This window comes from Phascolarctos cinereus, unplaced genomic scaffold, assembly GCF_003287225.1.
Source record: "Phascolarctos cinereus isolate Bilbo 61053 unplaced genomic scaffold, phaCin_HiC Scaffold_5;HRSCAF=322, whole genome shotgun sequence".
Classification (NCBI taxonomy): domain Eukaryota; kingdom Metazoa; phylum Chordata; class Mammalia; order Diprotodontia; family Phascolarctidae; genus Phascolarctos; species Phascolarctos cinereus.
Window position 1 is genome coordinate 413,715,628 of NW_027555958.1, and position 27,241 is coordinate 413,742,868.

Genomic DNA, 27,241 nt, shown 5'->3' on the forward strand with positions numbered 1-27,241 from the left:
AGAACTTCCGTAAATATCTCTAATGAAAGAAAACAGGGTGAGAGATGAATTTTGAAAGTTCTTTAAAATTGCTATTAAAAAAGTTATTTAAATGGTCTCATAGAGAATACCATCTATATGCTGCTCTATGGGGGAAGGATGAAGTGATGAGAAAAACAAAATGCAGAACAAATGCCTTCGAAACCTGTATTTAAAGTGATTGTATCACTTGATAAGATGTAGCCTTCAATATAAAAACCCTATCCTAAAGTAGTACTGAAGAGCTGGATCTGTTGGAAGGGTATCCCTTCAAATTTGTCAATGGTGGGAGTCCCAAATCCAGAAGACTACTGGCCATATGGAAATCTCTCTCCAAATGACCAGCAGCAAAGACACTGAGTTGTCACCGTTTTGCTTTCCAGAACAAAAACAGGATAAGCCCTAAGGCGTCCTCCTCTTCCCCTCCTCCCCTCCAGTCTCCCTATTTTTTCTGGTGTATCTCTTACCAAGATGAACGAGGTTATTTAAATAGCACCATGCAAAATTTGCATGTGAAAAGATCTAAGCAACAGCTGGAGCATTCTGGATTAAAAACCAAACAAACCTTTCCCTTAAACAGGAAAGGGGGTGGGGGGAGACAACTTATTGCTAGGAAACAGAAAAGCGTTCTAATAGGCTTAATTGAGCAAAAATGCAACACTTGAGGTGAAATCCTCAAGATTAAAACGGCTGCCAACTCTATTTAACTCTTGCTAAGGCAAGTTAACATTTTCATTTAGAATTTTCCTGTATGGCAGCACTGTGACTTTAGTGACTATTTTTCCTTTAAAGACTTTTCCCCCTTGCCCCAGGATGTTTATATTCTTTAACACTAAGGTTAAAAAAAAATTAGAATTAGTAAACGAGTCATTTTACTAGGAGTTCAGAGAGTTCGTACCTGATAGCCTTTTAAAATGCTCCTTGATCTTTTCAGAAGTTCTTTAAAGTGTACTAGCCACTTCCTGGTGCACTCACTAGCACCCGAAGGCTACAGCTCTGTCTGTCTTGTAGCACCTTTTGCTGAAGGGGAAACCAGTCCTTCCAGACTTGGGAATTCTGCTCTGCTACTGAGACTTGGTACTTCCCAATGTACCCTGTGATATCTGATTGAGGTATAGTGTCACAGACACCTGTTGTCGAAGGTAAGAGAGTGGCTTCCCATAATTCCTCACTCTCTGTGTCAGCCACCCAGTGACAAATGAGAATTATAACTGCCTTTGAACAGTCACAAAGGCACCAAGGGAGCTGGTGTACAGTGCAACAATAAACACTATTATTCCCTGTTAATGAGATCACTACACCTAGTCAACAGAAGGGAAGGAGGGAGGGAAGAACAATACAGAGAAGGCTAGGTGGCTGACTGCATTTTATTTATTTATAATATCATAAGATTTTAGCCTTGGAAAATATCTTAAAAGACCATTGAATCAAAATTCCCTCATTTCATAGACAAGAGAGGTTAAGTGTACGGTTACATAGGAGTAAGCAGCAAAAATGGACTTAGAAGCCAGGTCATTCCATTCCAAATCCAGTGTGTTCTTTTTCCTGCCTCATTTGAAATGCACTTAAGATCATCATATTAATTTCAAAATATTTTTAAAAATATACTTCCTCAAAGATTGCAAACAGAGGTTTATATTTTCCATTAATACTCTAACGCTAGTATAATATTAAATGGCATATCTAGGATGTCATATAAATTATTTGGTATTTATGTATTCCAAGTAACTGGTCTGCTGCTTACTTAGTTAGGCAAAGTTTGACTAGGATTATATCTAAATAGTCCCCATGTGAGAGGTCCTCTAATATGGCCACAAAAATTACATTAGATGTTTTATAGAGTTTCCTAGCTCCTATCAATTAGATATGTTCTAACTAGGTTTTTAGCATTTTTGTGGCATTTTTAAAATGTTCCCTCCTACTCAATTTTCAGAGGTTAGGGATAAAAGAGAAGTATGAAGCTATTCTCTTTTTCAGAGAAAGGCTATTTTGGATTCTGCAAAAATTGTGTTTCTTATAAATATTCTTTGAAAATGAGTTTTCTGTACACATCATTATTTCCTCTTCTGGCTCTAATATCATTGTCATAAAACGACCAAATTGACATGGATACCGATGGGCAATCCCTCCTCAATGCCACGGCCTCCCTCTGCAGCTTCTATGGGACTGACTGTCTCATTGTCCAACTCCAAAAGGAAAAAGGAGGGTTCCCTGGGGTCAGATATAGCTAAATTGTTTCCCAATTTTTACAAGAAAGGACAGAATACCAAAGGGAAGGTGGTTAGCGTTAAAAGTGCAGACAACTTGGCAGCATCCCTAGGCAGTCCCTCTGGCCCCAAGAAACTGCCATAGATGGTGAGAATAAGTACTCCATTAAAAAGGTGGTCCCTCTGTGTACAATCATATGCAGTCGGGTGTAGAAAGAAGCATTCGTTAAGGGCCTACTATGTGCCAGGCACATGTGCATAGTCCCTGCTCTCAAGGAGCTCACGTCCTAATTGTGGAAACCTTTCTTAAATGGGAGGCTCAAGGCTTGGATTCAAGTCCCAACTCTGTCATTAAGTAGCCTTATGACTTAGGGCAAGTGTCAATATCTACTCAGCCATCATTTAGACTTTTACTATACATCTATTACCAGCAATGTCTTTGCTAAATCCTGGACTTCCCTGGAACTCATTTTCTTTATCTACACAGCAAGAGGAATGGGATTAAATGATCTCTAAGATTTGTATCAGTGCTGACAACTTAGGATTTTTGAAAACAATCCATCCCTGGGTTGGGAAAGAGGGCAGGAGGGAGGGAATAATGACTTGCTTCCTGTAATAATGCATTTGGGACAGCTTCAAAAAAAATATGGTGGGTGGAAAGAGGACTACTGCAGCCGTCACTTGGAAAACAGCTAAATGAGTTTCCTTTGGAAATCTACACATACACACAAATCTGCCAAATTTAATTCACCATGAGACAGGGCAGAAAGAGAGTGATATCAGCTGATCAGGACAATAGCAAACTACTAAATGTCACTCCTGGGAGTGGAGACTCTTTGGGGATGTGCTACAGATACTGCTAAATTCATATATTTCTTGTATAGCTTTCAGATACTGCTTACTTAACAGAAACTCCCAAACAGGATTCCACCGGGAATGGTTTTACTGCCAAAAGTCCAACAACATATATTTCCCTGAACTACCAATTTAACGTTGTACACCCTAGGTAAAAAGAGGTCTTCATAGTTTCTTGTATTTGGATCACTCTGAATATTCATATTTTTTGGATCTTGGCATTGCTACAGCCATTCGTTGTCAGAGGTACATCCCTTTGTATGGTTGATTTCAGACTTTTTTTTCCCTTCCTATTACTTCTCCAAGGAAGCTAGAGATATTTTAAGGATTCATCTGATGGGCAGAAGAAAGAAAATTGTTCTATTTATCTATTTTTTAGAGTCTCTCTCTGTATATTGTGATTCAACACTAATGAGAAGAGTGGACCCCTCCATAGTTACTGTACGCTATCCTCACAACAATCAATCAATAAACATCAATTAAGCACCTACTGTGCATCAGATGCTGAGAGCTGAGGATATAAAAAGAGGGAAAAGACAGTCCCTGTCCTCAAGAAACTTACAGTCTAATGAAACAACATGCAAACAAATATATACAAAGCAACCTTTATACAGGATAAATAGGATATAATTAACAGAGGGAAGAATTAAGGGGAAGGGTTCCAGTATAAGACAGGATTTTGGTTGGGACTTAAAAAGGAAGCTGAAGGGAACAGGTGGATCAACCTCTTATGGGGCATTAAAGTAGCCTGTCTACTTTATTTCTTTAAACCAACAAATAAAAGTGAGCTATGTAAGGCCTTAGCTAAAATGGTCTAAATATTATTCCCTTCCCTTCAGAGGTCCTCCAGGTTTCTGTATAGGAAATGCCTATCATATTAAGACATAATGAACAACAGTAAACCTTGATCTCTAGAAAGTCCCTCAGATTCCAAAGTAACCAGTATCACATGGCTCACCTGAAGGATCACTTAAGTTTTTACCAATCAATCAAGAGTTTTATTAAGTGTATGCCAGGTGTCAGGCAGAGTGCTAGGTGCTGAGGATCTGAGGAAACCAGTTCAAAGAATGAAACAATCTTCCCGCCCCGCCGTGAGCTTCCATTCTAATGGAGGAGACAATAATTCCATGTTACAATATATATAGCATAGTCATAAAGTTAATGAACACAGGTAGTAGTTAAATACAAGGTAGTATGGGATGGGGGGAACCAGCAGTTGAGGGGTCAGGAAAGTCTACCTGCATAAGACGATACCTGAACTGATTCTTAAAGGAAGATAGAGATTCTATAAGAGATAAAGGAGGAGTGCATTGCAGGGATGTGGAATAGCCAGAGCTAAGGCATGACAATGGGAGATGGAGTGTCATGTGTGTGAGGAAGTAAGAGAAGGTAATTTTGACTGGTTTGCGGAGTGTAAGAGGGAAGAGTAATGTACAATGAGATTGGAAGGACAGATTGGGGCCAAAGAGCAAAAGAGTTTATAATTTTAACCTAGTCAATAGAAAGTCCCTGGAATTTCTTGAGTAGAGGAGTCATACAGTCAGATCTTGGCTTAAGGAAAATTACTTGGACAGCAGTATGACTAGTGGACTGGAGTGGAAAAAAAACTTGAGGCTGGGAGCTTGACAAGGAGACTGCTGTAGCAATCTAAGGGTGATGGTAGCTAGGTGAGTGGGGAGAAGGGATGGATGTGGGAGATGCTGGGAAGGAAGAAATAGTAAGATCTGACAACTGAATGGAAATGTGGGGTCAGGGAGAATGAAAAATTCAGGATAATGACGAGGATAAGTACAAATCTGGAAGCCTGGAAGTGAGCGAGCAGGATACTTTGCGATTAATAACTATGTTAATGATTAAATTGAAACACATGTGGCTGTAAAACAATTGTTGAATCAGGCATAGATCAAAGATCCCATTAACATAAGAAAACATTCTATAATGATGTGCCACTGATGCTTTCTAAATGTTGTTCAAGTTTTCATATTCAAAGGGTAACCACAAGTTCCCTGGGATGCCTGCTGATTCAGGCCTGAAAATCCTTGTCATAGGGCTGCTTTTCTTAGCCCTATGCTCTACTATTCAAATCAAATAGCCCAGGTTTCTGCCCTCTTAAGTTTTAAGGCTGGTAAAGTTCACAAGGACACAAAATGAAGCAGAGATTTATGTAATAAGACATGGATACAGAAACCAATCAGCGATATTTTACAAACTTTGTTATTTTGTTATTGATACATATAGGCAGATTTCAGGGCATTACAAAGACCATCAACTTTGACCTTTGGCCTCAACCTGCCTCTGTGCCACGTTTCAAGTTCCCATCAGTGAACAATGTAGTCATACCCTCTATGTATCTATCAGTGTTAGACGTGAAGGAGAAAAACACTAAAGAAGGAAAAAAATATGACCAGAGAACAGCGGGGGCTCTGAAAACTTAGAGCCAGGGTTCTCCTACCCCTTAGTGAGATACCTCTTTGTTCAGTTTTACACATAGATCTTAACAGACGACTTACTTCCTCCTCCTCCTCCTGTTAAACAAATGGATGCTCTGGAGAGGTCCCCAAAATAAATTAATAATGTTACATCAATTTAGTCATTTTTCTTTAATCATATGAAATTCGGCAAGCCCTTATTCAGTACCTGCTGAGTACAAGGAATGTCTCTTTCTGTGTATATACATATATATAAATAAATACACACACAAATGTATATATGTATGTATGTCTCAGAAACGGCAAAATGTCTACAGTACATACACAGAGGCCAGGGAAAGAGAAATCCATAACTACCTGTGTAACGAACAAGAGGGTGGAGATTCTAAGCAGCATCTTAGCTCAGCTTAATCAGGGAATTTTACAGCATCCAAGGAAACAGCCAGGTGGCTCAGTGGATAGAATACTGGGCCTGGAATTAGGAAGACACTTACCAGCTGTGGGACCCTGGGCAATGACCTCTGTTTGCCTTAATCCACGGGAGAAGGCAATGGCAAACCGCTCTGGTATCTTTGCTGAGAAAACCTCATGGACGGTATAATCCATGGGATAACAAAGAGTCAGGTAAGACTGACCAGCAACATCTAGGTTTTCTATGCAGAGCAGTGTGCACGTGTAAAAATGTGAGAAAATTTTGCTACTAAAAACACAAAAGGTTTTTTAAACATTTAGTAATTACTCTAGAAGGACCTTATACCCAGAGTTCTTCAAGAGGAGTAAGAAAAATGAAAAGTAAATAAATAAAACAATTCTCTTAACATTATGTAATGGCAAATAAAGAAATGAATAACTACTCGTGTGTGAAATTCTATCTAGACCATTCTAACTCATTATCTCTATCTCTAGCAATTGCTAAGCAAATCTGAATGCCAGAAAATGTTCTTGTTTTTATTAAATTCTCCAGTACTTAACCAAGAACAGAATGGCCAGCGAGATAAAAAAAAAAAAACCTGCTTAACAGGAATTAGAGATTTCTCTTCCTCACCTCATCTCGGTCAAAAAATGTGAATAAATGCAATAGATTCCACAGACTGCAAAGCAATGAATGTAACGCTTGATCAACTAGTATTTATTAAGCACATACTATGTGCCAGGCTGGGCAGCTAGGTGGTACCGTGCATAGTATCACTGGAGTCAGGAAGACTGAGTTCAAACTTGAGTTCAAATCTGGCCTTAAACCCTAAACAAGTCACTTAACCCTGTTTGCTTCAGTTTCCTCACCTGTAAAATGTGCTGGAGAAGGAAATGGAAAACCACTCCAGTGTCTCTGTCAATAAAACCCCAAACAGGGTCACAACATGACTGAAAATGACTGAAAAACAACACTTTGCTAGGTACTTTGCTAGGCACTGGGGATAAAAACAATGAAACAACTGTTACATGTGAGGATCTTATATTCTAATATTCAGGGTCATTCCTTCATTTCTTTCTTAACTCCACTCCTGTCTCTAAGGATTTCTCTGTGTCACTGCAGCCCATTCATCCAGGACATTCAATCCACCCCTACAATGACCCTCCGATTGGTCAGTTGCTCCCCCACTCTCCATTTTAAGGAAAGTGCCCATGGCAGCCATGTTCATTCTTTCCTTTTTCTCTGGGCTAATTTCCAGACTTTTAGACTTTCTCTACCTTGCCTTTCTGTAGATACTTTCTCAACCCCCTTTTACATGCTGCTGTCCCCTATCTGACTTTAAGTTCCTTGAGGGCAGGGTCTGTTCTTCTTTTAGTTGTATCTGAATTCCTAGCACTTAGCAAAGTGTCTGGCACATGCTTAATAAACGCCATTGATACATGCCTTGACGTTTAAGCTAGGTGGTAAAGTGGACGGTATACTGGACTGGGAGTCAGGAAAACCTGAGTTCAAATCCAGCTTCAGACACTTCCTTATCTATGTGACTCTGGGCAAGTCTCTTAAGCAAGTCCACCTCAGTTTCCTTATCTCTAAAACTGAGATAATAATAGCACATATCTCCCAGGGTTGTTGTGAGGATGAATTGAGATAATATTTGTAAGTACTATATAACTGCTAGTTGTTATTATCATTATTATTATTATTATTTATTATTATTATTATTATTATATCCTTAGCTAATACTGAAAATAATTTTTCATTGAGTGATGCTAAGTATTCATTGATAGTAACCTCTGTTTCCAATTTTTACAGGTGAACTAGTAGTATCATTATTTAGAGGATCATAAGATTTGAAGATGAAAGGGATCATAAAGATCATTTAGTCCAACCCTTTCATTTTATAGAAGAAGAAAATGAGTCCCAGAGGGGTAAAATGATTTGCCTGAGATCTCACACGTAATTAATTAGTATTAGTAAGATTCAATTCCAGGACCTCAAATTCTAGATCCAGTGGTCCTTCCATGAAACATTGTTTCCTCCTGGGGGGGGCAGGGAGAGGGAGAGAGAGGGAGGGGGAGAGAGAGAGGGAGGGGGAGAAGGAGCGGGAGAGAGAGAGAGAAAGAAATGGGATTTGTTGCACCGATTCCATAAAAGAAATAAGAAATTGGGATTGTAAATTCTAGTACTTGAAAAGAAGGAATAATAATAATAATCACCATAAACAGAAATAAGGATGGATTCAGACTCTTCTAAAAAGGCAAAAGCAATGGCTGGATACAGCCTGTTCCACTTGATGCTCTGAACACCACGAGATTTTACTGCCACATATATCTCTTTGCTTCATTTAGAAAGCATTCTCTATTGACCTGATGATTTAAAATAATTCACTCATGACCACAAGCTTCTATCAAGAAAACCAGTGCACTATTTGTTCCTTGCAAAAGGTTCACCTTGGGCACTCAGAGTGCATGACAAGGCATGAGAGGACCAGAACAGATACAGAACCTAAGGATAACTGGCTGATGGCCACGCATCATGGAACAGTGCCGTGGCTTGGTGAAAAGCCTAACAAAAACATTTCTTCCCCATCATGATGAAATAAGGGGGAAAATGCAGTTAATGCTTTTGTTTTGCTTTGTTTTTAAAAGGAAAGTTCCAAAATCCAGATCTGATCTCAAGAAATGTGATTTACCAAATACGCTCTTATGTATATAAACTCTACTGAATGTTCTGAGGGAACAGTGAGTATCATTTTATAGACCCTGTCTTCAACAAGACAAGATCTACAGAAATGAAAAATTAAACAATGTGATGCCATTTAAGAGGAAGAGACAAACACCTGGTATGAATGTTAAAAAGTGCTCCAGGGATTTAGAGAAAGAAGAGATCATTTTGGGCCAGAGTGGTCAGGGAAGACTTCCTGGAGGCAGTGGGCCCTACGTGACACTGAAGGATGGGTAAAATGTGGTAAGGAGGCAATATTCTCGGAGTAAATTAAATAATGTAGTTCAGCTACAGTGGAAGGATAGTAGGAAATAAAGTGGTAAAGAAAGATTAGGGACAGATGGTAGATCTGAACTAAATATCTTAGCCTGAACACCAGGCTAAGGAATAACCACTTCATCTTGTAGATAAGTCTGGATTTGGGAGGCAGGGAAGTCATATGACAAAGTAATGCTAGCAATGGGCAGAAGGGACTGGAAGAGGGAAGAGAAGGTAGACAGCGAAATCAGATGGGAAGCAAGTATGACAATGACAGGGTCATAGCTTCATAGATTTAGAGCTGGAAGAAACAACATTGGGCAGTGACTTACAGACGGCAGAGTCGAGATTTGAACCTAGGACCTCTGACTCCAGATCCTGAACTCTTTCCACTCTATCACCACTTTCTTCTCCCCACCCCTGCCTCCCCTGGTGAAGAGATAGGAGATGGAACTAGGGTTCTACAGAACAGAAAGATAGGGAATTACGGAAAGACCTTACCAGGGTAGAATAAATGGGACTTGAGGCCTGAGTGGACATAGGGAAATGGGGATGATGGTGCTCACAACTAACAGGAAAGTCAGGAAGAGGAGGGTCATGGGAGCTGCTAAACAAATCATTTGCTGAATGCATGAATGACTGAATGGTGGTTTGCATTTACAGAACACAGAGGTGGCAAGGAATCAAAGGAAGGAAACAGAAAACAAATAGGAAGGACTCCTAACTGGACAGACTGTATTTGGCAAACAGTATGGATAGGTCTGAGGGGAAGTTTTTGGTGGCATTTTGGTATGGTGGAAAGAGCACTGTCTTTGCAGCAATCAATCTAGCATTTATTTAAGTATTTATTAAGTACCTACAGTCACTGGGAAGATATGGGGCAAAAGAAAACAGCCCCTGCCCTCCAGGGATTTACTTTTTAATTTGCAAGTACTCAGCTAGGTGGTGCAGAGGATACAGCACTGGGTTTGGAATCAGGAGGACTCCTCTTCCTAAGTTCAAATCCAGACTCAGACAGACACTTCCTAGCTGTGTGACCCTGGACAAATCACTTAACCCTCTTTGTCTCAGTTTCCTCATCTGTAAAGTGAGTTGGAGAAGGAGGATGGCAAACCACTCCAGTGTCTTTGCCAGCAAAACCCCAAGTGGGACCAAAAAGAGTCAGAAGTGACTGAAAGCAGCAACAAATCCCTCCTCATTAGAGAATCTGAATTTGAATCCAAGCTTTGCTACTTAATTACCTGAGTGACTAAAGAATTCCTTCTACCTAAAGGGCCATCTGTTTTCTCATCTCTAAATTAAGGACCCCTTCCAGCACCATGGATAGATCACCTGGCCTGGAGTCAGGAAGACCTGAGTTCAAATCTGACCTCAGACACTTACAAGATGTGGGACCCCTGGGTAAGTCACTTCACCTCTATTTGCCTCGGTTTCCTCATTTGTAAAATGGGAATTATGATCACACTTACCTCCCAGGGTTGTTGTAAGGATCACGTAAGATAATAACTATAAAATACTTAGCATCGTGCCTGGCACATAATAAGTGCTATATAAATGTCAATTATTATTTCAAGGCAGTAGAAAAAAGTGAATGTGATGAGGGGAAGGATGGAGAAAAATAAGGGGTAGAAATAATAGATCCTTAGAAATTCTAGTGAGGAGAGAGGAACAAAGGCAAAGACGAAGGAGTTAACCTTTGAAAAGAAAAGGGTTTGTGACAATGGAGTAAAGACTGAAGAGCCTCTTTCCTCAGTTTACTTAATTAAAAAGGAGGCAAGAAAACCAATTTCTAAAGCACCTCCTTTGTTCCAGGCATAATCTGCCAAGATTAAGAGTGGGATGGTAGTGTTGAAAGTGAAAAGGGATTTAGGGCAGTCAACGAAGTTTGCAGGAGCTGGAACAGAGAGGGTCATTGTCCTTACATTTAAAACATCCAGTTACCTGGAGACTCCAGCATGGAAAACAAGGGTGCCATGCACAGATCGGCCTCATTCCTTTCCTCCTATAACTTTTTGTACATTGCTTTGTTTCGGTGGACGATTTGGAAATTTCAATGAGTTTCCAGTCATGGATGACTGGTAAAGGTGAGTGGAGCTGGAGGTTAAATCTGCTTAGCAGGAAGAGGAACAATAAACACTGTTCCTTCACATCTCTCTGACCATGCTACAAGTAGTACATCATTGATTTTTATTATGAAGAGTGACCGTTAAATGGACAGGGAACAGAGGAAAAAAATTGTATAGGAGTGTTTATTTATTATAACTGTATCAACAAAACACTCATTACTATGGGCCATGCCATGGAGACAGCTTTGCACACAGCACAATCTTTCCCTGTGTGGTTATAGTCATGGGGTTTTCCAATGTCCCCGTTTTACTTATTTTTATCTTTATTAAAGATCCAAATGAAATATCTTGTTGAAAACAGCAGTTTTCTTTGTTAAGTACAGAAGTGACCTTTGAAGTTTCTGCCAGGTGCAATTTGAAGATACCACCTATGAACTTTAAAAGACAATTTAAAATGGATTTGGTTTACTAATATATAATATGCAGAGGCTCCCAAGTTTCCAAAGTTTGTCTCTGTATTCTATTTCTCTATTAAAACTGTTTTAATTTATATTGAAAAGTACTAAAGAAATGCCGAAAATAAAAATGTATCACTAACATCACATTTATAACAGAATGGAAGGAGAAAAACTTAACTTTAAGACAAAAATTATCAGTGTCTTTTTTCACGACAGTCAAGTTCAGTTGATTAATTATTAGAATGTGGTAGTCCACAAGGTAAAGAGAGCAAAAAGACAATCACAGCTAGCACTGACATAGCACTTTAAGGCTTGCAAAGTGTTTCACAGAGAGATATCATGCCACGTGATCCTCAGAACAACCCTAGGAAGCAAGTGCTCTTATTGCTATAGTTACTTCTGTGTGTGCCTTATTGACAGTACTAGATTAGAAACCCCACAATGATAAGAAGCTTTCTACAAGGCTATACATTCTTAATAATAAAAATAGCAACTCAAGTTTATATGGTGTATATAAAAGGTATATATTAGGCATATAAGGTATATAAAAGACATATGATAGGTATACAAAAGGTATATTATATGCATATAAAAGGCTTTAAGTGTTGTTATTAGCCCCATTTTACAAATTGGGAAATTGAGGCAGACAGCAGTTAAGTTACTTCACTGGAGTTACACAAAGAATAAAGTATCTGAGTCTGAATTTGAATTCAGGTTTTCCTGACTTCAGATTCTGTACTCTATCCCCTGGGCCACCTCACTGCCCGGGCAAGATTTCAATGCAAGTCTTCTGTTTCCAAGTCTAGAGTTCTTTCTATTAAAGTTTTTTTTTAATTAAAGAGTTATTTATTAAAGTTTATTATTTTTATTAGTTTTTATTTATTATTTTTATTACAATTCTTTCAATTAAAAATTTCAATTAAGTGTTGGAGAAATCAAGTAATTTCTTTTTGTTTGCTTGTTTTTTGGCTAGGCAATGGAGTTAAGTGACGCAGGGTCAAACAGCTAGTAACTGTCAAGTGTCTGAGGCCAATTTGAACTCAGGTCCTCCTAACACCAGGGCTAGTGCTCTATCGACTGTGCCACTTAGCTGCCCCCAAGTCACTTCTAGATCACAGTTTACCCATCTGTAAAACAAGAGAGTTGTACTAAACGATATATCTCTACAATCCCAGTAAAGTTTTTTTTCAGGTACTCAAATGAAATATTATTAATTGCCAGGTGTTTAATAGTTAATCCATTGATAATTATTTAGAAATGTCAGTTTGTTCTTCTAAATCTCTTAGGAATAATTTTAACATTAGTCATTTTTAAATGTGTTTTAGGAATAATTTCAGAATTAGCCATTTCTAAATGTTAAAATTAGCCACTTTAAATTGGAAGTTAGGACTTTAGCCACAACACATTGTAAACCATATAGTACAAATGGCTGGAAGATTATTTTTGCTTTATATAACTGTTTATATGGTTTTGTTAAAGAATCAAGAAAATAAAAGCTTCTTGGCACAAATAGTCCTTACATTCTCCAGGTAACCTATACCAGCCCAGCTCTTTGGCTTCTATTATGTGCGTCTTTAAACATCTCCATTCCTTCAACTTGCCATTTTGTTCTTGATTGGAGGGAAAAAAAAATCTGATGTATGAACTCTTGCATATCAACAATGTACAAAGAACTTACAGAATATAGTTAATGAGGCCTGTTTTTTAAGGTGGTATTATGTTCCCCCTCCTACCACTGACTTATAAAAATACAATATCCATTAACAATTTCAATTTTATCAGTAGCTATTTGCAAAGCTTCTCTTTATGTAAGGCAAACCTTTTACTGGAGATCTATCATAAAAGCTCATGACAAATCTATGAGCATAATTAATCATTAGACAAGTGATAGCCTGGGAGTTTCTTCTTGTAAAAGATCACTGGCTATAAATTTCCATGGTACCACCTGACTGGCTCTGAATTCAAAAGCAACCACCCTGAACTGCAGCTTCCTCTTAAGCAAAAGAAAGAAACAAATGAACAAACAAACAAAACCAACAACAAAAAAACCCCTCTGATTTTCTTTCACTGCACATATTCCATCTCTGCCAACACCTTTATGACATATAATAACATTTTTCACAGACCACACCTTTTCACTGCAATACTACAGAATACAAACTGGAAGTCAGTTTATTACAGGCTAGGTTTTATTTGAACAATGTTAAAAGTACAGAGATGGCAAAGGAAACCAGGATGGGGGATGTGCTACTTCAGCTTCCAACAAATGGATAAACTAAATGTCTGCACTAACCAATGAGACAGCGCAATGTGGCAGTAGCTTAGGAGCCTAGATACACTTAGGCCTGTCAAAGCAGTGCTGCGAATCATATGACTAAAAAAGTCACTGTGAGAGTGGACATCAATCATTTAAATTTAATATCCACACAATTTATGTTTCCTAGACCTTAGAATGTTTCTCCTTTAATTAAAAACAACAACAACAACAAACAAAACAAAACACAATTTCTGAATGATGAGATGTTCCTGAAACTGGGTACCCAGATGCAGCCATTTTTTTTCATCTTGCATATATCAATAAGAGGGTTAATTAGCCAGGGGAGACTGCCTGAAACAAAAGATGAAAACATAGCAATTCTAAAGCAAGAAGAAAAAAGAAGTCAAAATGAGAAAGGAATCCAAATCAAAGATATTGAGTTGTTACTGTATCCAGTGCACTGCCCCCCACTTTCACCCACAAGGCTGCTACAGAAATAATTCCAAAGTCAGAGGAAATTGAGGGGAAACCACTTCCGGTCTGTGTGAAAGAAGCTGCTTGCTTGGTCATGACAGCGCTTTTCCCCTCCCTCCCTCCCCTCCCCCCTCCCCCCCCCCAGAAAGAAAGAAAGAAAGAAGCCTTTAAGGCCATAGGAAACTATAGGCCCATTAGTTATTTCGTCAGTTGCTAAGCAACAGGCTTTGCTGTAGGGTGAAAGCATAAAATTAGCACTTTTTGAGGAAAAAAAAATAAAGACAAATTGAATGTAAAATTAGGGAATGCCACCTGAAAGGCTTCAGAAGGGAGAACAAAGTATTAAGTGGGCATCTTTAAAAGGATGCTTTTAGTGAGCAACAGAAATGCTTGATGTGGTTGGGGGTTTTGTTTAGCCATGAATGCCAATGAAATTCTAAAGTACACCTAACAAATAAATATAGTAATGTTTATTTAAACAATAATGATTTATAATCACCTTATGCTAATTACTTATTAGTTCCCCTCAACACCTCAAAACATAGATTTCGGGTAGTTAGAAGGGACCTCAGACAGCCATGATAAGTACAGCCCGGACCTAAAATAAGGATTCCCTTCCCAACATACACAAGTGGCCACACTGAACTTTGCTTGAAGACCTCCAGTGGGGAGGAAGAAGCTACCCCCTGAGGTAGTCCTTTCTACTTCGAGAGTCCTCTGCTAGGAAAACAAATTCCTTACATCAAATTTGTTTCTGAACAATCTATGCTCATTTCTCGAAGCTCTGTCTTCTGGGGTCAGGTAGAACAAACCTATTCCCTTTTCTACATCATGGCCCTCCTACCTCTACTTCATGCCAAATATGATAACCTCTCCCAAGTTTCCTCTTCTCTAGGCTAAAAATTCCTTTTTCCTTAAATAGATCCTCAACAGACATGACCTGTAGGCCCTTCACCCTTCCTTGTATCATCTTCTGGGTACTCTCCACAGCTCATTAGTGTCCATCCTGAAATGTGGAGCTGAGAAATAAAAACAATACTTCAGATACGGTCATACCAGGGCTGAGCAGAGCAGGACCCTGATCAGTCACCTCCCTTGCTAGGACACTATGCCTTCTACAATACTTCCCTCCCATGACTGTTGGGAGGATCAAATGAGATAATATAATGAAGCATTTAACACAGTGCTTTATATTCAGCTAGCAGTCCACTCAATCTCCCACATCGTCTTCATATAAACTACTAGCTACATATCCCCAATCTTGTACCCATGAAGCTATTTTTCTTTTGTCCTTTGGTGTAAGACCTTATATTGATCCCTATTAAACTGGATTCAATTAGGTATGGCTTGGCCTTCTGGCTTATGGAGTTCTTTTTGGATCCTGACTTTCTCATCCCTGTGTGTATTAGGTATTCAGCCCAGCTGTGTCATCCACACAGTTGATAAGCATGCCATCTATGCCTTTATGTGAGTAATTGTTAAGAATGTTCAATGGCCCAGGATAAAGCACAAATCAATCCCGGGGGCATTCCACTGGCAACCTTTCCAAATTGACATTGACCAACTAATGGCTCTTTTTCAGTTATGGCCCTTAATTCTATACTGCCTCTCACGTGGCTAGCCTACCTCTTTTCATCTTTTCCCACAACAGTAGCTTGAGAAGCTTTTTCAAATGCTAAGAAAATGAAATCCCCAGAATTCTCTTGGTTTAGTAGTCTAGCGATTCTGGTAAAAATGGAAATGTGTTTAGTCTGGCGTGTCCTCTTCCTATTTTAAAAATTTCATTCTGAACTTCAACACCAAATAAAATGGGCATTTCCATATACATGGTGGAACAGGAAAATAGGATTGTATATGTAAGTGTGAATCTTTATTATGTATACCTGGCTTTTCTTTTTTTAAAATATATCATAACCTCAATATGTAACTTTCAAAGCTGCCCTGAGTATCAGTGAATGTTTCTGGCCTTCCTTCTGCTCCTTTCTATGAATTTTAAAATGCTTCAATGACTTTCCTTTCTTTCTTTCCTTTTTTGGGGGAGTTATTATTCTATTGCTAGACCTGCTCCCCTTCCCACCTCAACTCCACTGGAATAAAAAAAAAAAAGAAAAAAGGAACCTTTTTAAAAAAAATTTAAACAAATATGCATAGTCAAGCCAAACAAATTTCCACATTGGTTTTGTGGCATGGCCTATTCTTGATAAAAATGACCTGAAATGTCATACCTGCTCTGTGCATTCACCAGTTCCTTTCTTAGGTGTTCACTTATCTTCCCTTTAATAATACATTCTGAAATTTTGCTGGGAATTGATATCAGGGCACACTGTTAGTATTATTGAGAATCAGTTACAAGATCCCTTTTCTTTTATGATATACTGGTCTTAAACTCCAGTATCTAGTTACTTTGTTGGTGTGGTTTTTTTTTTTTTGCATATATAGGTACATGTGACATAAAAGTATTAAAGCACAGTTGCATAATTCTGCCTTCTGTACCAAATTCATTTTCTAACTTCATTCACTGATTCCTGAAAATTCTGTCTTAATGCTAGTATTCTGGAATGCTCCTTTCTTTTCATAAAGAGTTTACAGAATCTACTCAGAAAGGAAATTAAAATGCTCCAGAGAGAATTAAGAGAGAGTAGGGGCCATTTTATTAAGAGGACAGGCAAACATAGGAAAGAAAAATTACTGTAGAGGTCCAGCTGATGTAGGGGAGAAGGAGGAAGTGAAGCACATTATTGCATTAGCCTGAGGATTTAGGGGAAGTCTCTCCTCTCCTTTTATAGTCATGCCTATATCCCTTCCTTTAATTGCAGTAGGACATGAGTGGAATATAAATTGTTTAGGGAGAAAGTAATGTTCCGACCTGAAAGTTGTTAAGATTATGGAAACACTGGCATCTCTGAATATTCTTCAATTGAAACATGTCATTTCCTCTCTGTATTAAATAACCAGCCCCTGAAGAAGAATATTAAAGAAATCTCCCTTCCCAAAGTCTTAAATTTATCCCATAGGGCGAGGGAAGGGGAAGGACCATTCATTTATCAAGTGTCTGCCACGTGCCAGGCACCATGCTAAATACTTCACAAACAGTATCTCATTTGATCCTCACAATAATCTTTTTTCTCCCACATGGCTGCTGTCCTGGACTTTACGACTACCAAAAGCTCAACATTCTTCAAGATGCATCAGCTCTGAAATCCACACCTCCTTAACCTCCTTTCCCTCTGACTGAAAAAGATGGGAGTACGATGGTGGCCATCTGAGAGCTCCTTCCAGATCCCCAGGGCTTAGCACAATGCCCAGCACATAGCAGGTCTTTAATAAATGTTTAACAACTCTTGACAACAACCATGGGTGGTAGGTACTATTATTAACCCCATTTTATAGCTGAGGAAACTGAGGCAGACAAAGGTTAAGTGACTTGCCCAGGAAGTATCTGAGACTGGATGTGAACTCGGGTATTCCTGAATTTTCAATTTGACTTCAGGCTCAGTGTCCCATCCACTAAGCCACCAAGTTACCATAGGAAATAGAACTCGATAAAGCAGCTTTTCTGAGTTAACAGATTACCTTTATTTAAAGGAATTCACAAATAAAAGACCAAATGAAAGATTCAAATACTGTCTTAATTATCCTTATATTTAAGACTTATTATACAATATCATGTTCTCTATTTCATTGTGATAGCTCAATAGCTACCTATTGTTAGGTGGTAATAATAATAATAATTTATCCCATTTATATAGGATATATATCCATCATATATATATATTTCCTATATAAATAATATTTTATAAATTTATATAAATTACACACTTAATATTACATTTATATGTTATAGGCTATATCCCATTTGTATATACATTTCACAGTTTAGAGAGTGATTTTTCTCATTCAACAAGGATTTATTAAGCATTCAATGTATGCTAGGCTCTAGAGATACAAAGGCAGTAAGGAAATAGTCTCTGTTCTCAAGGACCTTAAATGGCGAATCCTGCAAGTCTTCCTCTTCGTGGATGATATTGTGCTAATTGCATCAAGCCCAGGGACATTACAGGGCCTCCTTAAGGAGATTTCTGTTGATCAAAAGAGTTGGCTGGACCACAGTGGACAAGCAGTCCAAGACAACTGCCCAGGAATTCCTTCTATAACATCACTGACCAGTGATCATTAAGTCTCCACCTGAAAACCTCCAGGGAGAGGAAACCCATCATTTCTCAAGGCAGTCCATCCCAACTATGGACTGCTCTTATTCTCAGAAAGTATTTCCTTGTATCAAATTAAAGTTGTCTCCTCACAATTTTTATTCTTTGGGGCCAAGCAGTACAAGTTTAGTCTCTTCTACAAGACAGTCCTTAAGATACTTGAAGACAGCTATTATGCCCTCCCAACCTTTTCTCTTCTTCAAAATTAGTCTTTAGTTCCTTCATTGACTTGGTCTCTCATTCCCCTACCCTTCTTTAGAAATGCTCTGCTGCAAACTGAACACCACACTCTAGATGTAGTCTTACCAGGGTAGAATATACTGGTACTGTCACCTTCCTTATTTTGGCCATTATGTTGCTCTTAATGTAGCTTATTTGACTGCCATGTCATACTGACTCGTTCTGAATTTTCAGTCCATTAAAACCCCTAGATCTCACATGTCAAACATCTCCACTCCCTATTTCTGAAGCTGATCTCTTGAACCCAAATAGGACTTTACACTTATCTCTAATAATTTCTCCTTATTAGATACGGCACATTATTCTAGCCTACTGATATTGTTTTTTGGATTTTCACTCTCTATCATCTAAGGTGTTTGCTATCTCTCCTAGGTTTGTGCCAACTGTGAATTTGACAAGCACGTCATATACATGCCTTTATCTAAATCACTGACAAAAATATTGAAAAGCACAGAGCCAAGGCAACCTCCTGGGGGCATATTATACTAGAGGTATAAAGGCTCCATCAGTGACATCATTTGGGTACGGGCATTCAGTAAGTTCCAAAATGATAACATGAAACACTTTACAGATTTTTTTTTTTGCTACAACCTATAGCATTTCCCTAGTTTACCCATGTAATTGTTTACTATGACTAAGAGTTAGTCTGGCATGAATTGTCTTTTGTAAAATTAAAATTTTAATCTATTTATACATTTTGTTTTGCCAGGATTGATACTTCCCAACCATAATAATCCTGTCATCCAACCCCGACACCCAACCTGAAAAAAGTTAAGCAGCACTATCTAATAGTGGGACTGTGCCTGACAGTCTTGCAATTACTGACTGTTAACAGAAAGGAAGCACCGTATTTTATCTTTGATAGTATAGAGCCAAAGTTGCCTATTGTACTTGACCTGAATTTTGTCCTATGACCTGTGCTTGATGAGATTATACTACTTCTCTGTGACTGCTGCTTCCCTTTCTAAGTGCTTACAAACAATCCTTCTAATATCCAAGAACTTTGCTCAAAATTGAAGTCAGGCTTAGTGTTCTTTACTATCCACAGTATTGTCCTTTCTGTCTATGTGTTCTGTGCGCCCCCCCCCCCCATATTGCCACTCTCTCAATCATTTGCTCTTCTCTGGCCTAGTAATTCCTCTCTTGTTCTCAAGGTTCTATCTTTCAAAGATTACAAACAGTGACTCAGCAACACTCTTGGTATTCTTATCCTATGGATCTGAAATAGCATGGTTTCCTCTCACATGCTATTATTTGATCTCTGGGGGTCTGATACTAGTTAATTATTAAATTTATCTTCCATGGTTCTAGTTAAATTGAATATGGTAAGCCAAGTGACCCAGCACTATGGAACCTATGTTCTAAATAAGAGACAAATTGATAGTATATTGAAATTGAACATTTTCCTACAATTATCTTTTTTCCTCCTTTCCTCCTCTGTGTGGCATTCTTTTACTTTCCAACTACCTGACAAGGATCAATTTTCCTCTAGATCATTAAGATTCTTTTTCACCCACTAAAGCCCAGTCTCCAGCTATTGTGGTATTTAAGAATGATTAAATGTCCTTGATAATATGGAGTGTGGAGAGAGACTCCTCAAGTCCCTTTATCTTCTCTTTTGGGAGTCAGACCAAGATGAATGAATGAATGAATGAATGAATGAATGAATGAATGAATGAATGAATGAATGAATGGAAAAGGTATTTATTAAGCACTTATTAAGTGCAAAAAGCAGTGTGCTAAGTAAGCACTGGAAATACAAATAAAAAAGACAGTCTCTGTTCTCCAGGAGTTCACATTCTAATGAGGGAGACCCACCATATGGAAGGTTTGGAACATAGTCATTTGGCTATGACAGAAATACAAACATTATACATTCAATGCATGTCAACACAAAATTGCTCTCACTAATTTATAAATATGCTGGGTCCCTTCAGTGGAATATAAACTCTTTGAGGGCAGAGATGGTCTCACTTTTATATTTGTGCTTCAGCACACGACTGATTCTATTTATACTCTGGAGATAACAATTAATAAAGAAATAAAATCCTTTTTTGGAGGGGATTTGTTCTGTGAAGTTTGGATTCAGTCAAAGGGCTATACCTGAGAACCCAGAGGGCCACATGTGGTCTTGAGACCGCAGGCTCCCCACCTCAGTTTGGAGTGAAGAAAAATATGTTCAGGTTGGAATATTCAATTCAAGGTGGATTCAAAGGAAGGACAAAAAGAAGTTTAGAGTATTTGGAGGGGTGGAACTAGAATATTTATTCATTTAACAAATATCATCAATTGCCTCATGGTATGGACTAGAGGTACAACCTGGCCTAAATCTAACCCTAAGGTATAGACCTATGAACATACAGGGAATCATAAGAAGCACTCAAAACAATAATACATCAGGAGAATACCTGTATGATGAACAACTAACTACTCTTTCTCAGTAGCATGGCTGAGTAGATATCAAGCATTGGACCTGGAATTAGGAAGACCCGGGTTCATATTCTGCCTCTTAAATTTATTAGCTATGTAACTATAGCCAAGTCACTTAGCTTCTCTGATGGTAAGCCCCAGCCAACTCTCAAAGCCTTATTTACAGTATTATAGACAAGACGTAATCTATCTGCTATAGATGAAGAGAGATCCCGTAACTGGGAAATTATAGATGCTTCATTTGCTGTCGTATCATTTTTTTTCTTAGTCCAAGTGCTTCCTCCTTCAAGAGATTTTTCTGATTCACTTAGTTTTTAGTGTCCCTCCCATTCACTCTGTGTGTGTGTACACTGCCCTGGAGGGCCTCCTAATCTAATTTATCTCATGACTAGCCCAAAACAGATAAATGATTGTTGACTGACTTTTCACGAACACTTCAGAGCATGCAACCCTAGATTATATAATTTTTGAAAAGTTATTTTCCACTAAAATTTTAAAATCTATTATAGATAATATTTCTCAAAGTAATTTGCAAAGACATTAATAGATTAAAAAAAATAAGCTCCCAATGGAATACTGTTTAAAGAACAAGGCACAGATAAAAGAATGAAAATTAAATAAAATTGTCACTATTCAGTAACAGACTTCTTCCATTAAGAATTTTTTTCATTCATCTTGGAAGTCAACAAAGTACACATCCACTTCCAGTAAACCACAAGGCTTTCTGATCTTCAACATATTCTCATCTTGTTCCTTCCTGATACAATTATACTTTAGTATGCTTTGTTTTACTCAGACTTCCAGAATGTGCGCTCTCAAATTAACTTACATTAAAATGATACTCAGATTTCTGTGGTTTATTTGGAAGCTGGATACTAATGCTTCTAGACTTAAAGAATGATGACTTTTCTAGCACTGTGGTTTGAACTTACTGATGATATCCCAATAACATGTCTGTTACTTACTATGAAGATTACAGCAAAGACATCAGCAATTTCCCCATGCCTTTGGTTTACTATGGGCTTTCCAAGTAACAACATGGTTCCATTTAAAGCATCAAAAGGTGACATTTTTAGTCCAAGTGCCAACAGGAAGCCTGAGAAATGCCTGTGGGTACCATTTGACACTACTAGAAGGCATGAGTGCAGACTTTTTTTTTTAAGAGATGAAATGGAAAAAATAAAAAGCAGACAAGGAAGGGATAAAGGAGAAGAAAGAAGAAAATGTTAAGAAAAGTTAAAGAAAAATACATAAGGTAATGCATAATAGTGTGCTATCAACAAATGCCTCAGTATTACTTAACTGCAACATCACAGGTTGCCTGTCCTAGGAATGATGTACGATAGGTACATAAGCAGATATGGCTACTCTGAACAATTTGCACGCTGCTATTATTGGGAGAGACTGCTGGTGGTGACTAACACAGTTTTGCTAGCTCTTCAGTGACCAGGCAATAGGGAAGAGGAAAGGGTGTGGGGGTAGGAGAGAGAAGGACCAGCATGTATTATATTATTATAACTATTGATAATAACACTTTTTTTTTTACCTATTGTTGTTGCCCAGTCATTTTTCCGTCATGTACAATTCTTCATGACCCCATTTGGGGTCCTCTTGGCAAAGACACTGGAGTGGTTTCTCATTGCCTTCTTTGGCTCATTTGACAGATGAGGAAAGTGAGGCAAACAAGGTTCCATGATTTGCCCAGGGTCACACAGCTTGTAAGTGTCTGAGGCTGGATTCAAATTCTGACCTTCCTGATTTCAGACCCAGTGCTCTGTCCCAGCTACCTAGATACATATACCATTTTACAAAGTGCTTTTTGTACATCATTACACTGGAGCATCCCCAACAGCTACGAAGTTGTATAAATATTTTCAAAATGCTCAGAAAGGCTAAGAGGTTTAGAATCAAAGCTTATCAGTTCATCCTGTGAATATACTTATCTTACAGTGGAATAACCTGAGGAAAAGAGAACTAACGAAGTGACTTGTCTAAGGCCACATAGCTAGTAAGAAGAGCCAGATGTCTGACCCAATCTGATACCAAACTGGGTACATTCTCCACAGAACCAGCTACTGGAAGACTAGATCTTCCTACTTAGACTTCCATTTTTAATACAGCTGGAAATCCTGTAATTCCTTCAATATATTGATAATTAGGCTTTTGCACCAAATGTTTTTGACTAAAGGATGTAAATTCAAAAATATTTCAACAGATTTAAGATAATACAATTCACACAAGCCTTTTCATTCTGTGTGAGTCTGTTCTAGGTATTCTCATAAATCTTCCACAGAATGATCTACCCAAAATGCTGTGGGCGTTCTTCTAGACTGACATCATGTAGACATAGGTGCCTTACTTGTATCACAAGAGACCCACTTATTTCCAGGATCACAGCTCTCTTACGACATCATTTATGCCACTTCAGTACAATTCATCATTCAGAATGCTGCAGTCTAAGAAAGCTGGACACCTACCAGTCCAATACCCTTCCAGTGATCCTCAACAGTAATTTTTCAGATTGTGGTAATCTGTGATGCCAAAATGGGAAGAATAAAGACAATCAAAGAAAGAATTTCTATGTCTAGAGAATGAGACCTATGACTTTTGAACTGCTAGTACCTAATCTTAAAGTTTTGTTTTAAATCTGTTTTTGTATCCTAATAAGCAATTCATTAGTTAGACATAAGAATGGGAAAACCCTCCCTGTCACAAACCAGGAAATCTAACTTCTTGTATTCTAGAAAGCACAAATAAGTGCTCTTACCTGTCAGTACAGTTCCTATCTTTTGCCACTTCCCAAAGTTGAGAGATACATATGGCAAAAGGAGATATATACATATACACATATATGTATATATCCTCCATAAACATAAAGCAAAAGAATATATATACATATGTATATATGTATATATATATAATCCCATAAACATTACAACAGATTTTCCCATAAATAATCATGTATCTTTTTTATGAGATAAGATGATCCTCAAATTCCTCATCTATCAGCCAACCTCCTTATGATGGACCTCTCAATAGCTATATTGGTCAGATGGCAAGTATACTCTGTTGCTAGAACTAGGGAGGTGGATACTATTATTATCCCAGTTTACAGTGAGGAAACTGAGGCAAGCAGAGATTAAGTAAATTGCCCAGGGTCACACACCTAGTAAGTGTCTGAGGCCAGACTTTGAACTTACATCTTTCTAACTCCAGGCCAACAACTCTATTTACTGTGCTATCTAAGTATCTACTTGCTATTGAAGTACAAGACACAAGCGGAAGATAATCTCAGAGGTGGGACTGCTACATGCTGTTGTCCATAGAGTGCAAGGCCTCATCTTCCTGAGTTCAAATCTGGCCCTAGGCAATTACTAGCTGAGTGACCCTGGGCAAGTCACTTAACCCTGTTTGCCTCAGTTTCCTCATCTGTAAAATGGGCTGGAGAAGGAAATGGCAAACCATGCCAAGAAAACTCCAAATGGGATCACAAAGAATCAGACATGACTGAAACAAATGAACAATAACAATCTTAGAGGTAAGGCATTAGCAATGTGGGAGCAAAGGAAAGACCTGAAGAAAATGAGATTTGAGCTGAGTCTGGAAGAAAGCCAGGGAAGCCAGAAGGCATAGCAGATAGCCACTGAAAAGGCACAGAGTCAAGAGGTGGAGAGTTGTGTTCCAGAAATAGGAAGGATACCAGTGTTGCTGGATCGTACAGAATGTGGAAAGGAATAAGGTGCAAGAAAGGTAGGAAGGAGCCAGGTTGTGAAGGGCTTTAAAAGCCAAAGAGAGGATTTTACATTTAATATGGAAGTAATAGGAAGCAACCAGAGATTAATGATTAGGGGGGTGATATGGTCAGGGAAATCATTTCAACAACTGACTGGATTGTAGTGGGGAGAGACTGGAGGCAGGGACACAACTAGAAGGCTCTTACAGTAGCCTAGGTTTGAGGTGATAAAAAAAACTGCAATAGATGTTGGTTATGAATGAAGGGGATGTTTAACAGAGATGCTGTAAAGGGAGAAATGACAAGACATGCCATCACATTGAATATGTGAAATGAGTATGAACAAGGACTTGAGAATGATGAAACTGAGGTGCACAGTCTTCAAGAACTCAGGTTTACCACCTTCATGCCACAAGACACATGGAAATAGAACTTAGCACCTTAAAGCTTCTTCAAATATTTCCTTTTAAAAAATCACTGTGCCTTTTCAAGTTAAATGGAACCCAAGAATGAATGATGATATTTTATAATTGATTCTTTTCCCTTGAGTCCAGATAGGATCCAACAGGTGTAGCTTGGGCCTACGCCACCCCAAGTGGACAGGACCCTGAGCTCAGGGTGACTCAGACCCAAACTAGAAATGAGGATCTATTGCACAGTGGGCCCCTAGATCTGAAGCCATGTGTAATGTTTGCTGGCTTTCTAGGCTAATTTACAGAGAAGGCAGGACAGAGTACACAGAATCAGACAAGAATTGGCCAAGTCAGTACCTTTCTTAATAGTGCTAACCTAGAGTTGAAGACAGACAAACCTATAGTCAGTTTTGCTGTAACTCATGTAACTCAGGTAACAAATTTTTTTCCAATGATATATTAAGGAATATTTTGAGCAAAACTTGAATTTCGAGTAAGCTTCTGTGTGTGTGTTTTTTTGGTTGAGAAACAGCAAAAATGCAGAAAATTGTACCATTTCACAAAACTCACAAGCTGCAGCCCTTCAATGCCCACTTCCACAAGAAAACTTTAGGTCTCTGGCAAGGTAAACCTCCATGTCTATAAATCTTCCATATTTATTGTATATTTACAGTAAAGGCTGTGAGTGGAGAAGAATGAGTCTGCACTCTTCTGCCTCCAACCTCCTTCAACCATGGCCCCAGGCCAGAGTCCCAGAATTGGGCCTGCCCAATTTGTTCTAGGCAGCCTGAGCAGCAGCCCAAGGCCATAGAAGGATGGCAGTTTCTATTTACTAGAGAATTTATGTATTTCTTAACCATTTTACAGTTAACTGGGCTACTAAATTTTTATTGTTTCTCTTTTGTTACGTGTCACTGGAAAGTTTTTCAGCCATTGTACCTCTAACTCATTTTCCTCATGAGCCCTGTGGTTTATATTATCTGATTTTGTATAGTCTGATGTTTTGGGGGGATGTATATGTCATGTTATAGGAGAACGGACTCTATCTAGTGATGCATATGTTTAACAAGCATTTACATCCATATATACTTTTAACTGCTCAATAAAGTTTCTGGTAATTAATTCTCTTGGTATGTTTACTGAAAATATATGCTTAAAAAAGCCTAGGAAAAGAAGCCTTTAGAAAGGATCTTGGTTGGGGAAAAGATAGCTAAAGTATTTAAGAAGTTTACATTAAGTTACCAGGAGCCAGAATTCTTAACAGGCAAAATTTTTGCTTTTAAATACAGAGGTAGAATCTATAAATATGTTGCTCATTTCCTGGATGCTTAGGCCATTAAGGTTCTAATCTATTTCCTGAGCTGAAACTAGCTAATGGAAAAATATTTATAATAGTAATCATACACCAAGATGGGTTTTTTGGCATCTATTGACCCCAAACATATTCAGGATTCATTTCATTTCTTATCATGTAGAGATCTTATAACGTTACATTTTTGCTGGGCTTTGAATAGGGGCACCTCTCTGCAACATTCTTTAATCTCAAGATATCTCAACACATATGAAGAAGTTTCTGAAATAAGTGCTAATTGAACTCTCACTTAGAAATTCATGAAAGTTTCAGATACTGTACTAACTTAAGACCCAAACCACTGCTTTCACATGAAAATCTTATCTATGTGCCACAAAAGTTAATTAAAACAGCACATGATAGCACCAATTTTACAATACTATCAGTAGGTACAAGAGCCAGAAGAATAACTAAAAGGAAGACAATCTGATAATAGAGTTTGAACATAACATGAACACTTAGTATATAAAGTATGACATTCTATCTCTTGCATCAGACCCTAGTTCAGCACATTTCTATTGCACAAACATGGTCATCTGCAAAAAAATTAATTTCATAGGAAAACTGACTTCTCCTTGCTCTTCTACATACTTTTGAATCACCTATTTAGCTGTAGTGTCTACCTTTAAGGGGTATTTTGAAGCTCAGATGAGATATAGGAATATAAAGTGCCTGGAAAACTTTAAAGTGATATATAAATGTCAGTTT

At 38.2% G+C, this 27,241-nt stretch overlaps 1 protein-coding gene across 6 annotated transcripts in view; it reads right to left on the bottom strand.

The window, feature by feature from the left end:
- RABGAP1L (RAB GTPase activating protein 1 like) overlaps nt 1-27,241 on the bottom strand; it is a 681,088-nt gene that overhangs the window by 93,341 nt on the left and 560,506 nt on the right. Inside the window, exon 1 of one of the 6 annotated variants that reach the window (XM_020970533.2) lies at nt 917-1,129. The exons of the other annotated variants lie outside the window; for them this stretch is intronic. The gene's annotated coding sequence lies outside the window, so the exon portion shown is untranslated. Of the gene's footprint in view, nt 1-916; nt 1,130-27,241 lie in introns of those variants that run through there. 6 annotated transcript variants of the gene reach the window in all.